General features: G+C 44.9%; 1 pseudogene across 1 annotated transcript in view; it reads left to right on the top strand.

Annotated features, from left to right (window-relative positions):
* The first annotated feature begins 372 nt into the window (after positions 1-372).
* Positions 373-16,697, top strand: part of LOC311124882 (kinesin-like protein KIF20B) — a 31,344-nt pseudogene continuing 15,019 nt past the window's right edge. The window contains exons 1-18 of the transcript in view: positions 373-570; positions 2,447-2,554; positions 2,642-2,780; positions 3,113-3,297; positions 3,700-3,967; positions 5,730-5,841; positions 5,995-6,066; positions 6,212-6,358; positions 6,633-7,050; positions 7,363-7,487; positions 8,053-8,188; positions 8,498-8,705; positions 9,522-9,583; positions 9,728-9,847; positions 10,063-10,349; positions 10,892-10,964; positions 11,295-11,945; positions 12,527-12,670. The product of the transcript in view is annotated as a kinesin-like protein KIF20B (transcript). The remainder of the gene's footprint in view (positions 571-2,446; positions 2,555-2,641; positions 2,781-3,112; positions 3,298-3,699; positions 3,968-5,729; positions 5,842-5,994; positions 6,067-6,211; positions 6,359-6,632; positions 7,051-7,362; positions 7,488-8,052; positions 8,189-8,497; positions 8,706-9,521; positions 9,584-9,727; positions 9,848-10,062; positions 10,350-10,891; positions 10,965-11,294; positions 11,946-12,526; positions 12,671-16,697) is intronic.

Here is a 16,697-nt window from a genome sequence, read left to right as displayed (position 1 = left end):
AATTATTCGAATAGATAGGGTCGCGTTATGCATGTCTCTTTATTCTGTTAGCTACGACAATACTAACTAGTTAACGTTAGTTAGCGTTGCCATCGTCTGAATGTTGGTTTAGCCAAATATTATTAATATTGACTTCGTCTCTTCCTCTCGTTTAGCTAACGTTAGATGGCTAGCTGTAACACAGAGCTGTCCGTGCACTTACCAAGGACTTTAAGTTAGAAAAGCCAACATTTTCTACTCCAACGTTATTGTTGTGATCTGCTTAACTACATGTGGAAGGGGCGTTGCTAGGTAATTGCGAATGTAGAAGGTGCGCTTGCTGAACACCTAACGTTAGCTGTCTCTTTCTCCCACAACATTATTTGACACAGGATGATGGAGTCATGTTTTAACAATAAATTGGAAAGCGTGGAGAGGGAAATTAACTTCGACGACTTGAAGAAAGACCTTTCTTCTGAGTTTCTCTCCATAGACTCCCAGGAGTCTTGCCTAGAAGAGCTTGAGCACTTGCAGGTGTACCTTCGCATTCGACCATTCACATCAACTGAGAGTGAAAATGGGGAATCACAGGTAATTGAAGTCAACACACACTCCTCTGGCTTGAAATCCTGGCAGGGGTGTATATTCATTACCTTTTAGAGCACGGAATAATCGATAATTTATAGATGTGCAGCTTGTGCCAAAAACTTCGCAGACTATTCAGAATGGAATGGCAACGCGTGGAAACTAGTGATTGGGAGGGGATCGATAGTTACATATCGGTATATTATTTTTTACATGCATCGTTTTGACTATCGCAATATTATGTTGGAGCTAGTTGGCTTTACCTGCATCAAAACTCGTATTTTTCCTTCATAGCTTGTTCTCCATCTTTTTAAATAGGGAGCCAATTTGTTTTCAGCAAAATGTGTTTTTTCTCATGGCTCTCTCTTGTCCCTCTGCAACAGACCGATGGTAAGCAATATATTTGGAACAGCGACACGCAGTAAAATCACAGATTCGAATCGCAATACATATCTTATAGGCACCAAAGTGTCGTGATAATATCTTATCTTCAGGTCTCTGGCAATTCCCAGCCCTAGTGGAAACCATACAATTAAAATGAACTACAACTTCCGTTTAAGAACCCAACAGCTTTTAGGTCATGTTGAAGAGCATTTGAAAAATATAACTTGTTTTGCAGCAATCGGTGTAATGGGTACACCCCAGTTTGTCACATGAACCATCTATACTAAACAAAAATATAAAGGCAACAATTTCAAAGATTTTACTAAGTTAAAGTTAATATAAGGAAACAGTCAATTGACATTTATTCATTAGGCCCTAATCTATGGATTTCACATGACTGGGCAGGGGCACAGCCTGGGAGGGCATAGGCCCACCCACTTGGGAGCCAGGCCCAGCCAATCAGAATGAGTTTTTCCCCACAAGGGCTTTATTACAGACAGAAATACTCCTCCGCACCCCCTCAGATGATCCCGCAGGTGAAGAAGCCGGATGAGGAGCTCCTGGGCTTGCGTGGTTACACATGGTCTGCAGTTGAGGCCTGTTGGAAATACTAGCAAATTCTCTAAAATGAAGGAGGCGGCTTATGATAGCGAAATTAACATTACATTCTCTGGCTCCTGAGTGGCGCAGTGGTCTAAGGCACTGCATCGCAGTGCTAACTGTGCCACTAGAGATCCTGGTTCGAATCCAGGCTCTGTCGCAGCCGGCCGCGACCGGGAGACTCATGGGCGGCGCACAATTGGCCCAGCGTCGTCCAGGGTAGGGGAGGGAATGGCCGGCAGGGATGTAGCTCAGTTGATAGAGCATGGCGTTTGCAACGCCAGGGTTGTGGGTTCGATTCCCACGGGGGGCCAGTATAAAATAAATTATAAAAAAAAAAAAAAAAATGTATTCACTAACTGTAAGTCGCTCTGGATAAGAGTGTCTGCTAAATGACTAAAATGTAAATGTAAAATGTCTGGCAACAACTCTGGTGGACATTCCTGCAGTCAGCATGCCAATTACACACTCCCTCAACTTGACATCTGTGGTATTGTGTTGTGACACAACTGCACATTTTAGTGGCCTTTTATTGTCTCCAGCACAAGGTGCACCTGTGTAAAGATCATGCAGTTTAATCAGCTTCTTGATATGCCACACCTGTCAGGTGGATGGATTATCTTGGCAAATGAGAAATCCTCACTAACAGGGATGTAAACAAATTTGTTTTCAAAATTTGAGAGAAATAAGCTTTTTGTGCATATGAAACATTTCAGGGATCTTTTATTTCAGCTCATGAAACATGGGACCAACACTTTACATGTTGCGTTTTAATATTTTTGTTCAGTATAGATGCCCATTTCCTCACCACCATGCACACACTTCAGGTAACAAGAGCCTTGGAAACATAATAACTGTTGGACTTTGACTTGGTGTCTTTTCCCTGTACACGTTCAAGGACTGCGTTTCCATCGAGCCCCCGGACACGGTCCTCCTCAAGGCTCCAAGGACTTCGCTCTCAGCACGGCTCCGTGACAAATCAGCTCAACGGTTTCAGTTCTCACAGGTCAGCCAGCAGGGTCTGTCAGTGCCAAGCAGGTCCTAGGAACATAGAATGAAGGTTCTTCCAATCACATGTTCTCTTTGTCCTCAGGTCTTGGGGCCAGAAACCACTCAGAGGGAGATGTTTGACGGCACAGTGAGAGGTCTCGTCAAGGAGGTTTTGGAAGGCGGAAATTCTCTTGTTTTCACATATGGAGTGACAAATGCGGGAAAGACATTCACTTTTCTAGGTTTGATTTGTTGATTCTTTTCTTGCCACGCAGAGTTGGACAGATGCAAACTGTGACTGTTTTGGCAAAACATCCTACTTGTACACCAGGTCCAACCTGAGTTAGCACAGACTCACTGTTTGAATGCCAGCAATGTGGAAATCCAGCCATTTTTAAAATCCAATCCTATGTTGAAACTTAAATCCTCTGATGGTGCTTCTTAGTTTCTCATCACAGTCAAGAACCTGTTGTAGGTGTGAACTGACCTGCTCATTATGGTCAACTCTTGCTAACAAACACTAAGACGTCGTGATTGAGAAATGAAGAGATCCTCAACACCTGTTGTTTTTTAGGTCCAGAGGCCAACGCAGGGATCCTCCCCAGGTCTTTGAATGTCATCTTCAACAGCATTGAGGGGCGTGTCTATAACCAGATGACTATCAAGCCACAGCGATGCAGAGAGTTCACCAGGCTCACTAAAGACCAGCAGAGTGAAGAAGCAACTAGCAAGAGAAATCTCTTCAGGCTCCTCAAGGAGGTACTGGGTTTGTTCATTGACCTGATGAAAGCCATTGCATTACTCAACAGGTTGTTCTTTGGATCTAATAATTGATATTAAATGATGCCCCTCATTGCTCTTCCCCCCATAGAGTGATAACCAGAAAAGCTTCACCAACAAGAAAAGCCTGGAAGGCAAGGACATTTTATAATTTTATATGCCATTTAGCAGATGCTTTTAATCCAAAGCGACTTAGTCAAGCGTTCATACATTCTTGCATATGGTTGGTCCTGGGAATTGAACCCACTATCCTGGCGTTGCAGGGTTCCACATTGCTATCATTTTACTGGCATATTCCTGTCCTGCATTTATACATGATTGTCACATCCCACATGTTGCTATCTCTCTGGTAGTTTGGTGCATCGTTTGCCATCACAATAGACTTCTATCCAACCAGAGGTTTGTAACAGGCTAACACCACCACTTGTTTCTCTGACAGGTTCAACACTAAGTGACGTCGAGGGGACTGTGACTGAAGACCGTTTCAGTCTGGTTGTTGACTCACACACCAAGTTCTCCGTCTGGGTGTCCTTCTGTGAAATCTACAACGAGAACATTCACGACCTGCTGGAGCCCATACCGAACGGAGCCCTGAAGAGAACCACACTGCGGCTGTCGCAGGATGTCAAAGGCAACTCCTTTGTAAAAGGTAACGGATGCATTTTAAGGTTGTGTAACGTTGCTGTCAAACAAAATGCGCTTTGTTCTATATTTATCCATTGCTTAGTCATTCATGCATACATTTCACATACGGGTGGTCCCGGGAATTGAACCCACAATCCTGTCGTTGTAAGCACTGTCGTGACGTGACTTTCATTATTGTGGTGACTATTATTTATCGAATCATTACGTAATATGTTTAATTGTTACTCAAATTAATCATGTAACAATTAACTCATTAGGAATTTGGGGCACCATGGGTAAAGTTGTTTAACGAGTTACTGTTTCCCGAATTAACTCAAACGATAAGAGATATCTAGATATTTTTAAACAGTCATTTATTAATAATGTACCTCAAATCAGTCTCATTCTGAAAGTCGTAGGCTCTTTTAAGTCTGCACGAACCCACGTCTTACTGATCATTCCGTACCACACAAATTGATTTAATTATTTACTAACTAATTAAAAATGATAACACAAGATACGTACACGGTATAGGTAGAGATTAGAAACTTAATACAATGAAATGGGTCCCTAGCGGACTAACACAATATGACACTTGTTACAAAAGATGGTGAGTTAAAGAGAGAGAACACTTGGATACACATGGACCTATACTCAGTGATCCTAATACTTTGCCCAGAACTGCCGCCCGTTAAGGAAGAAAAGCAATGCATGTATTTACGTGTTAGAGGTCTTCTGGTGTATCTCTGTTGGACACAGGCCTTCGTGGGAAGGCGTCTATTGTACCCTCTCTCTGAAGGCCTTTTAGATGTAATGCTCAGACTGTCCACAAGAGGGCACAATGTCCTTAGTTGTCTGTTTACTTTCACTCGTTCTGGAAGTGGTCTTCTGAGGACGGCTAATCAGCCGTGTCGATGATCCCCTGTGGGGTGATGAGAGCAGTGTAGTAGACGATGGTTTGAAGAGAGTAACAGGATGGTCCCACTTAAATTCACCTTCTTAGAACAGCTACTCAGCCGTAACGTTGATTTGTTAGTGGAGGCAACTTTGTCGTCTTCACCTCGTTGATTTTCAGGGTCGGGGACCAATATGGACAAAAGCTGCAGCTTGAGGTCCGTCTAGTCTGATCTGATTATTCTTATCTCAATCTTTTATAGACTCTGGTAAAGAGGGGCGTTTCCGTCATACTGACACGCTCTCTGAGCTCCCTCGGGCGTGGCTAGTTACGAGGCAAAAGTATTATCATCACTATGATTTTGTTAGAAAGCTAAAATCACATTCCTATCTTCACGAAAACATTGTCTTCCTCCTTGATATTTTCTACACAAGGTAAAGGATGTAAATCTGATATCCACAGTGGAAAAGCTCTTCAAGTCACAAGGTTTTCCTTATAACGCCTTTTTATACAATTTTGAATGACGTCACAAAATAGACATTCATTTTCCATATTCCATTTCTCATCATTCCCAACATTTGGATGTTTAAATATATTGTCCCATGTTCATTGTTGGATGTTGACGTTTATGGGCGGCAAAAGACTCTGAAACAAAGGACATCCCTTTCACCATACTAGAGGGCCAGAGATAGATTCTCCTATGTCTAATTAATGGCAATATTAAGGTGTCAAGACCGGCACAGCCCCCCCTGTGGGTAGGAGGGTCTGGTTGTTGTCGGCCATTTGCCAAGCTGATGTGAGGCCTTTGATCATCACCCAGGGAGAGTCATGACAGCACCATGCTCTACCAACTGAGCAGCAGAGGACCAAATGTTCCGTTGTGTGATTTCAGATCTGAAGTGGGTACAAGTGAACAATGAGGAGGAGGCCTACAAGGTGATGAAGCTCGGCAAGAAAAACCAGAGCTTCGCCAGCACAAAGCTCAACCTCCTCTCAAGCAGGAGGTGATTTATGAAGCACATCAATCATTTCCCTTTTTTGAATTATTTTATTTGAGTCTTTCTTTGGCTGTTACTAACTTGCGTGATCCAAGTTCACACCGCACAATAGATTGACTGCAGTGCTCTTATAGAAATCTGTTCCGTTCCTATGCTCAGCCACAGCATATTTTCTGTTCGTATCCTGCGGATGGAAGATACTAGGATTCCTCGTGTTAACTCTATCAGCGAGTAAGTGAAACGCATATTTGTTTATTCATTTGCACAAAACAAATATCCTAGAAGCCCTATGCAGTACTTGTGGGTATGTCTGTGTGAAGGCGGGGGGGGGGGGGTTGGTTTTCTTTATGTTTGGCCTTTATTTATTTCTGTTCAGGCTGTCTTTGTGTGACCTGGCTGGGTCTGAGAGGTGCTCTAAAACTCAGAATAAAGGGGAGCGTTTGAAAGAGGCTGGGAACATCAACACTTCCCTGATGACACTGGGCAAGTGCATCAACACGTTACGGCAAAGCCAGCAATCCAAGTGAGCCTTGAACGTCTGCTTTTAGAAAATATGTAACGGTTATGGAATTATACTTCTACAAAGTGTCGGGAGGGGGGGGGGGTGTTACAAATCTGTAGCTTGGAGATGTTGATGTTCTGACCCGATGAGGACCTGAGCGTGACCACAATGGAAATAAGTCAGACTTTTTTTTATTGTACCAGTCACGTTAAAAAAATAAATAAAAATGTTTTACTGTGTGTATTATTATTTTTTACTGACAAATAGAATCAATCAATCAAACCCTTGTTGCTAGGCTACCACAGCACGTCCCCTTCAGGGAGAGCAAGCTGACCCACTACCTACAGGGTTTCTTCTGTGGGCGGGGCAAGGCCTGCATGATAGTCAACGTCAACCAGTGTGCCTCCATGTACGACGAGACGCTCAACGTGCTCAAGTTCTCCGCCGTGGCTCAGAAGGTGGTGGTGCTGACCACCAAGACCGTCCCCCACCTCGCCACCAAGAGGTCGGCCCGGGAACTGTCCATGATCATCAACAACGCAGACAGGAAGAACCTGTTGGGTCAGAGGAGAAGGAGCTCCCTGGTTGGCTGGGAGACCAGTCTGGAGGACGTGCAGGAGGATGATGACACAGAAGAGGAGAGCATGATGGAGGAGACCTTGCAGGAGGTGGAAGATGACGACGAGGTTCTCATCAATAAAGGCACTTATGAGGTAAGTCTCCACCTAAGTACTTCTGTGGCTATTTATATTTGATTCTTACACAGAAATTCCAATTGGCTCACCAATGCTAAAAATCCTACATTTCCAGGCCCTGATTTTGATTGTTTAGAAATGTTTGGAAGATTTAGGCCTACTAATAGTAAAGGGACTAGAGTTTTGCTAATCGGGTCAAATGGTCAAAACTCTGGGACCCTATTAATGTGAAGTTCATCTCGGTTAACCTAGAACTAAAGTCTCACGTAATGCTCAATTAAGTCTGTCCTCAAGAGATGAATGTGAAGTAAATGTCTGTCAACCCTTCAGAGCAAGCTACTCCGGGAACAGCTCCAGAAAGAGAGGTCTGAAAACTTTGCTTTGGAATCCCGCATCCGTGACGAGGTCACCAAGGAGTTCTCCGAGTTCGTCTCTGATATGCAGACCGATTACACGTGAGCTCTTCTGTGCCTTGTTTCAGTCATTTCTTTTTGTTGTTTTGGTTGCTTAAAAAAAAAAAAAAATGGGTTGGATTTATATAGGGCTTTTCTACCAACTGAGCTACTCAAAGCACTTTACGTAGTAGGGGGGGGGGGGGGCTTTAAAGGTAAATGTTTTTCTATTGCGTTTGATCCATAACTGAACAGGCTCTAGCCTCCTGAGTGGCGCAGTGGTCTAAGGCGCTGCATCGCAGTGCTAACTGTGCCACTAGAGATCCTGGTTCGAATCCAGGCTCTGTCGTAGCCGGCCGCGACCGGGAGACTCATGGGGCGGCGCACAATTTGGCCCAGCGTCGTCCAGGGTAGGGGAGGGAATGGCCGGCAGGGATGTAGCTCAGTTGATAGAGCATGGCGTTTGCAACGCCAGGGTTGTGGGTTCGATTCCCATGGGGGGCCAGTATAAAAAAATAAATAAAAAAATATGTATTCACTAACTGTAAGTCGCTCTGGATAAGAGCGTCTGCTAAATGACTAAAATGTCAAATGTAAATGAAATAATAACTTGATGTCTGTCTTACAGGGAACGTCTGGCCAAAGAGAAGAAGATTGTCGAGGAGAGAGCAGAGAGGCGTCTAGAGATCCTGAAGAATCTACTGAACAATCTAGTGAACAGTAACACCAGTCAAGAGGAGTTGGTCAGAGTAGAGCGAGCCACAGTAATGCAGCCTGCCTAGATATGGTGGACATTAGCAGTGTCAACCTCCATTATGTAGCCATGCCTCTTCCTTTACCTTGGTGTTCAAACTGGGGTGACAAAAAAAAAAACGTAACTGTTTTCACTAACACTCATCTTTTCTCACTGGCACTGACTTTGCTGATGCTACTTTTATTGAGGAATAATGTATTTACTATGAGATTGATATGTGGTTGTCTCACCTAGCTATCTTAAGATGAATGCGCTACCTGTGAGTGTCTCTGGATAATAGCGTCTCAAAAATGACTAAAATGTGTCTTGTCTCCTGTAGGAGGACAGCTCGTTGTTGGGAGGGATATTTGACTCCATTTGCAGTGACCTGGCAGGCATTAAGAAGGCGGCTGAGGAGGCCAAGACATGTCTGGTGGTCACCCATCCCCAAGCCGGTAGTGAAACCATCTCCAACCAAGAGAAGAGAGTGGCTGATCTCTCAGAGCTGCTGAGCCAAACCCAGGAGCGGCTCTCTGTCAAAACCAACGGTAACCAACTGACAACCAGTCACCTCTTTTTTTTAAACGTTTTTATAGCCCAGTGTTTCTTCATCCTGGTCACATTTTAAATTTTTTTCCCCGAGCACTACTCTTATTAACAATAATGCTGTGTTCATATCCAAGTGGGAAGGTGGTATTTACCACATACGACTGGGGAGAAATCCACTTGAACGGCCCTCCAACTGGTAAATGCTAGTGGGGAAAACTATCATCCCTGAACTCTGACTTCTCCCACATGCTGACCTCTGACATCTCCTACTAAGGAAATTTACCTCAGAAACAGCATTTTCAACATTTTTAAATGCAACAACAAAACGTTGCTTTTTATAAATAATCTATTCATATGTTTTATTTTATTTAAATCTTATAATTTGTTTATATGCATGATAGCTGTACTTTTAATTTACGGTTGATGCAGCTTGTTGGCCATTAGCCAATCGCCTTTCAAAGAGTTCAGATCATTACCACCTTCCCACTTGGTTATGAACGCAGCATTGAGCAAAGGCTTGATGAGTTGATTATTTGAATCTGGTGTGTAACGCTAGGGCAAGAACTAGAATCTGCACCCCTTTGGGTTCCCCAGGAACAGGATTAAGAAATACTGGTGTAGGCTATCACGTTCACATACACCTACAGTGCATCTCTTTCAACAATAACTTGTTAATCACCTGTTTTCACTATCCATCAATGACTGCTCCGGATCGGTTTGACTAATCCCACAACAGTGGTTGTGATGGAACGCACACAATGTTTCCCTTTGGTCGATTAGTCATTGTCTTCCGTTTTTGTTTTTTTAAATTTCAGAACTGGAAAATAACTGTAGACAAGTGCAGCAATTGAATGAACAGCTTGAAGAGGCTAGAAAGGTACTGTACCATTGTTTTGGTTCTTCTTCAGCAATGGGACTTCTTGTTCTGTGTTGTCCGTTCTACATAAACCAAATGACGCTAGGATTTAGTTCAGGGTTAAGACAGTAGTTCTGACAGACCTTTTCTGTTTTCTCCTTTTAGACTCTCGAGTCTCAGGAGCTGAAGTTCTCCCACCTCCTGGAGATGTGTCACGGGAAGGATGAGATGATCTCCAAGCTTCAGAACACCATGGACCAACAGGTCCAAGCCACTATCAAGGATGTATGTACATTTTAAGTGGCACTTTGATTAGATCTGACGCGCTGGTCATCGGCCTGTTTCACACTCAGTATTTCACCTTACATCTCCCATTATACTTGACTGGTGCCAATTTCCCATCCATATGTCACATTTTATAAATGCTCATATCCAGAATGTGACATTTTTATTCCAGCTTGCTAGATATTTTAACATTGTTGGGTTTTTCCCCTTGACAGAAGACTACATTTGATGGCGTCAAGGATGAGATCCTGCGGCTGAAGAGCAGCTGCACTTGCTCCAGAGGGGAGAAGCCCAGCTCTCGCGCAGAGAGCCGCAAACGGCTGGTGGACCTCCAGGCCAACCTGGATGAACAGCCCCCCAGCAAGAAAGGTACGGGGTGGGCTCCGAGCACTGCCGGGAAGCCCCTCCCACCATTTGTGGGGGTAAGAGCAGTGGGGAGAGAGAATACCGGCAAAGGTCGCAAAAACATCCGCTTAAAGAGGCGACTGTCTGCGCTCAAGAAGTAATGCTGCCCTGAGTCTCAGACACCGGTGTACTTTTCATCATGTTTCCTATGTATCCATGTTTGTGTTCCCCATTTCTGGGTTGATGTTTTTTTAAAGTGGTTGTTGTATTCCATATGAATTTTGAATAATAATAATAATAAAGATATTTTTTTGTTGCTTTGCTGTGCTCAGGTATTTTCCAAACGTTGTATAGCTGTGGAAGGAATTATTGCGGTGTCTCGTTGGTAGAGAGACACCACCTCATGTTCTGGGAAACGGTATACACTCACTATATTGACTTGGACATGGACGTTAGAGGACTGATTTTCCAATGTCGTTTGCTGACCAAAATTGCAACGTGTCCAGTTGTTTTGATATTTAGCAAACCAATGGTCCTAATCTCATTCCACTGCCTAACGCTTAAGGAGAACACTAAATTCATATTCAGTTAGCCAGTGTCAAGCATCAAGTCAACCTAAAATAACATCCCACCGTACCTCAGAAGCTTTGTTTGCAACACCTTTAAAGATAATTCAGCAAGCGTCCGTGTCTTTGTTAGGGTTCCGGGGGGAGAGGAGGAGATGGACAGCTTGCGCAGGGAGCTGGAGGAGAAAATCCTCAGAAGTGGTGAGGTCAGAGGTGACCGTAGAGACTTTGCAGCTTAGCCTGGCGGAACCTGGAGCGGGCTACCGGAAAGTTCTGGCGCAGCTTGAAGAGCTGGAGAATAAAAAGGTTGTGCATGGAAGCACATGTACAGGACCTGAAAGCTGAGCTGCACCCGCGAGGACGTCCTCTCTGTGCTGGAGGAGGTGAGGCTGCTCCAGGAAGATGCGCTAGCTGGGAGCCTGCAGAGCATGCGGACCAGGCTTCAGAGGACCGACAGGCCATGCGTGACCATGAGGTCAGAGAGAGAACCGCCCTGATTGACTCCCTGACACAGGAAGTGACATGCCTGGGGGCAGGAAGTGGAGGCCTCTCAAGCTGCGTCGGGAGTACAAAGGGACCGTTGGCTTCTCCGAGACAAGATGGCGGGACTGAGGAGAGAATGCCCAGAGGCCCTAGAGGAGAGTGAGAAAAGGCTCCTACAGGAACTGGAAGGAGAGCTGGGAGAGAAACTGGCCCAACAGCAGATCTCAGAACAGCAGCTGGATGCGCTAAAAGAGAAACTGGCCCAACAGGAACTGACCTTGGAGCAGCTCAGGGCAGAAATGGAGGAGGCTAAAGCCATGGCCCACATCGACAGCGAGAACTCTGTAGCTGAAGTCGTGACCTTGAGGGGAAAAAGATGGCTGATCTGGAGGCGAAGCAGTGCACCCGCCAGACGGAGAGAGGGAGGCGGCTGTAACCGTGTCCCAGTCGTATAACAACGAGCTCATGTCCCAAATGGAGAGAGCGGCAGAGTTGGAGGAGACACTATTCGAGAAGGAGGCGCAGGTGTCGGGCCTGCAGAGGAGCCTGAGGGAGGCGCAGGAGGTTCGGGAGGATGAGGAGACCGCTGCGGTGCAGGAGGCTCGTAGGAGGGAGGTGGAGAGGAGGAAGGAGCTGCTGGCCGTGGCTAGAGAGGCCATCGCTCAGAAGGACGCTGAGCTGGAGAAGAGGTCATCACCAGGTGAGTGGGCTGGCTGGCACCATTCACTCTGGGTAGTGGGGAGGCCTACGGGCCAATCCCAAATCATAGACTATGCACTTGTGGAGATCTGAGAGGATTTGATTGGTATAAGCAATATGGTGAAACTTCCCCGTAGCCTATCAGGGGTCAAGGAGTAGCTATTACAAGATTTGATTACACCTGTCTTTACATTTACATTTTAGTCATTTAGCAGACGCTCTTATCCAGAGCGACTTACAGTTAGAGAGTGCATACATTATTTATTTTTTATTTTTCATACTGGCCCCCCGTGGGAATCGAACCCACAACCCTGGCGTTGCAAACACCATGCTCTACCAACTGAGCTACATCCCTGCCGGCCATTCTCTCCCCTACCCTGGACGACGCTGGGCCAATTGTGCGCCGCCCCATGGGTCTCCCGGTCGCGGCCGGCTACTGTCTTCTCAGATCTCCACAAGTTCATAGGGCACATGGGGATGATTTGTGATTGGCCTAAATGTTTCTTCATTTGCCCTGCTCCTCCTTACTGGTAAACCTCTCTAATGTAGTGGTGTTTGAGTTCATCTCATGTGTTTATGACCACAGATTGAAGGAGACGGCTAAACTTGACTCAGACAAAGTGAAGGGTTTGAGCCAGGACCTTGAGAGAAAAGGTGATGACAACTCTGATCTCAAAGAGAAGCTGGCCGACTCAAAAAACAACAACAGATACAGCAAGTTCAAAAGGAGGTAAAAGCTGATTTGATGTTTTAATATTTATTTATGCAACAGATACTATCATAGTAGGTGCATAATTACAATCACCATTAATAACATATCAATCACTATTAATACATTATGAATCGCTAATAACGTACAAATCACTATTAATAACGTACAAATCACTATTAATAACGTATGAATCACTATTAATAACGTATGAATCACTAATAACTTATGAATCACTATTAATAACGTATCAATCACTATTAATAACGTATTGGCCCTTTTTGTTTCTCCTACCCAAGATCATCTCCATGCGAGAAGAGGAGAAATCTCAAACTAAAACTGCAGGACTTGGACAAAGTGAAGAAACGGCATCAGGCTGACTTGGATAATAAAGACAGGACCATACGCCAATAAAGACAGGACCATACGCCAATAAAGACAGGACCATACGCCAATAAAGACAGGACCATACGCCAATAAAGACAGGACCATACGCCAATAAAGACAGGACCATACGCCAATAAAGACAGGACCATACGCCAATAAAGACAGGACCATACGCCAATAAAGACAGGACCATACGCCAATAAAGACAGGACCATACGCCAATAAAGACAGGACCATACGCCAATAAAGACAGGACCACACGCCAATAAAGACAGGACCATACGCCAATAAAGACAGGACCATACGCCAATAAAGACAGGACCATACGCCAATAAAGACAGGACCATACGCCAACTGAAAACTCTACGTTGTTTACTCCTACTCTTGTTATTTGACTTTAAATGTGCCCTTGTTGTTGACCGGAGCTTGATCCAGCTCTTTCTCTATCCAGGAACAGTCTGCTGATGACAACTTCGAGCTCTATCAGAACGCCTGCAAAGGGTACATAGCCCATTAATCCATACTGTTCTACTCTGTATGTCTGTCTGCCCTACATAGGCTGTGTTCTTGCCTACTACTTAGTAAAACCACATACTGTGTACTTAATTGTCCTACATACTCTTTAGAACACACTGTTTAGTTAAAATGTTTGCAGTAAGCGACAGATATCAACATACTAGACTCAACCATACTGAGAATGCGTCATCTAAAGCGCAATTGCGTTGTTTCCCTCCGTTCGTTCATTTTGCTACTGATTATCAGCTGTTAAACACGCGTGGGTCTGACCATCATCTTCTTTAATAGCTTGTTATCAGCTGTTAAACACACGTGGGTCTGACCATCATCTTCTTTAATAGCTTGTTATCAGCTGTTAAACACGCGTGGGTCTGACCATCATCTTCTTTAATAGCTTGTTATCAGCTGTTAAACACGCGTGGGTCTGACCATCATCTTCTTTAATAGCTTGTTATCAGCTGTTAAACACGTGGGTCTGACCATCTTCTTTAATAGCTTGTTATCAGCTGTTAAACACGCGTGGGTCTGACCATCATCTTCTTTAATAGCTTGTTATCAGCTGTTAAACACGCGTGGGTCTGACCATCATCTTCTTTAATAGCTTGTTATCAGCTGTTAAACACGTGTGGGTCTGACCATCATCTTCTTTAATAGCTTGTTATCAGCTGTTAAACACGCGTGGGTCTGACCATCATCTTCTTTAATAGCTTGTTATCAGCTGTTAAACACGCGTGGGTCTGACCATCATCTTCTTTAATAGCTTGTTATCAGCTGTTAAACACGCGTGGGTCTGACCATCATCTTCTTTAATAGCTTGTTATCAGCTGTTAAACACGCGTGGGTCTGACCATCATCTTCTTTAATAGCTTGTTATCAGCTGTTAAACACACGTGGGTCTGACCATCATCTTCTTTAATAGCTTGTTATCAGCTGTTAAACACGCGTGGGTCTGACCATCATCTTCTTTAATAGCTTGTTATCAGCTGTTAAACACGCGTGGGTCTGACCATCATCTTCTTTAATAGCTTGTTATCAGCTGTTAAACACGCGTGGGTCTGACGATCATCTTCTTTAATAGCTTGCAGAGAATTCTACTAGATGAAAAGCAGAAATTAGTTTGAAATCTTGGAATTTAAAGCATTAATACATTTTCGAAATGTCATTCTATAAAATGTTATATTTTCATATACCCAAAATGGCTACTGTTCAGAACGCAAGTACAGGTATTGGGACACGACCATAGTGCTGACAGTACACAAGGTAGTCCATTCCCATATGTTGTTAGACTGCTCTTCTCTGTCCTGTATTCATGGGGTTAGGCTGCTCTTCTCTGTCCTGTATTCATGGGGTTAGGCTGCTCTTCTCTGTCCTGTATTCATGGGGTTAGGCTGCTTTTCTCTGTCCTGTATTCATGGGGTTAGGCTGCTCTTCTCCGTCCTGTATTCATGGGGTTAGGCTGCTCTTCTCTCTGTCCTGTATTCATGGGGTTAGGCTGCTCTTCTCTCTGTCCTGTATTCATGGGGTTAGGCTGCTTTTCTCTCTGTCCTGTATTCATGGGGTTAGGCTGCTCTTCTCTCTGTCCTGTATTCATGGGGTTAGGCTGCTCTTCTCTCTGTCCTGTATTCATGGGGTTAGGCTGCTCTTCTCTCTGTCCTGTATTCATGGGGTTAGGCTGCTCTTCTCTCTGTCCTGTATTCATGGGGTTAGGCTGCTCTTCTCTCTGTCCTGTATTCATGGGGTTAGGCTGCTCTTCTCTCTGTCCTGTATTCATGGGGTTAGGCTGCTCTTCTCTCTGTCCTGTATTCATGGGGTTAGGCTGCTCTTCTCTCTGTCCTGTATTCATGGGGTTAGGCTGCTCTTCTCTCTGTCCTGTATTCATGGGGTTAGGCTGCTCTTCTCTCTGTCCTGTATTCATGGGGTTAGGCTGCTCTTCTCTGTCCTGTATTCATGGGGTTAGGCTGCTCTTCTCTCTGTCCTGTATTCATGGGGTTAGGCTGCTCTTCTCTCTGTCCTGTATTCATGGGGTTAGGCTGCTCTTCTCTCTGTCCTGTATTCATGGGGTTAGGCTGCTCTTCTCTCTGTCCTGTATTCATGGGGTTAGGCTGCTCTTCTCTCTGTCCTGTATTCATGGGGTTAGGCTGCTCTTCTCTCTGTCCTGTATTCATGGGGTTAGGCTGCTCTTCTCTCTGTCCTGTATTCATGGGGTTAGGCTGCTCTTCTCTCTGTCCTGTATTCATGGGGTTAGGCTGCTCTTCTCTGTCCTGTATTCATGGGGTTAGGCTGCTCTTCTCTCTGTCCTGTATTCATGGGGTTAGGCTGCTCTTCTCTCTGTCCTGTATTCATGGGGTTAGGCTGCTCTTCTCTCTGTCCTGTATTCATGGGGTTAGGCTGCTCTTCTCTCTGTCCTGTATTCATGGGGTTAGGCTGCTTTTCTCTCTGTCCTGTATTCATGGGGTTAGGCTGCTCTTCTCTCTGTCCTGTATTCATGGGGTTAGGCTGCTCTTCTCTCTGTCCTGTATTCATGGGGTTAGGCTGCTCTTCTCTCTGTCCTGTATTCATGGGGTTAGGCTGCTCTTCTCTCTGTCCTGTATTCATGGGGTTAGGCTGCTCTTCTCTCTGTCCTGTATTCATGGGGTTAGGCTGCTCTTCTCTCTGTCCTGTATTCATGGGGTTAGGCTGCTCTTCTCTCTGTCCTGTATTCATGGGGTTAGGCTGCTCTTCTCTCTGTCCTGTATTCATGGGGTTAGGCTGCTCTTCTCTCTGTCCTGTATTCATGGGGTTAGGCTGCTCTTCTCTGTCCTGTATTCATGGGGTTAGGCTGCTCTTCTCTCTGTCCTGTATTCATGGGGTTAGGCTGCTTTTCTCTCTGTCCTGTGTTCATGGGGTTAGGCTGCTCTTCTCTCTGTCCTGTATTCATGGGGTTAGGCTGCTCTTCTCTCTGTCCTGTATTCATGGGGTTAGGCTGCTCTTCTCTCTGTCCTGTATTCATGGGGTTAGGCTGCTCTTCTCTCTGTCCTGTATTCATGGGGTTAGGCTGCTCTTCTCTCTGTCCTGTATTCATGGGGTTAGGCTGCTCTTCTCTGTCCTGTATTCATGAGGTTAGGCTGCTCTTCTCTGTCCTGTATTCATGGGGTTAGGCTGCTCT

The sequence above is a fragment of the Coregonus lavaretus genome, assembly GCF_964263955.1.
Source record: "Coregonus lavaretus genome assembly, contig: HAP1_SCAFFOLD_271, whole genome shotgun sequence".
Lineage (NCBI taxonomy): Eukaryota > Metazoa > Chordata > Actinopteri > Salmoniformes > Salmonidae > Coregonus > Coregonus lavaretus.
The sequence above is the reverse complement of the archived record's forward strand: the minus strand, read 5'-3'. Positions and strand labels throughout refer to the sequence as shown.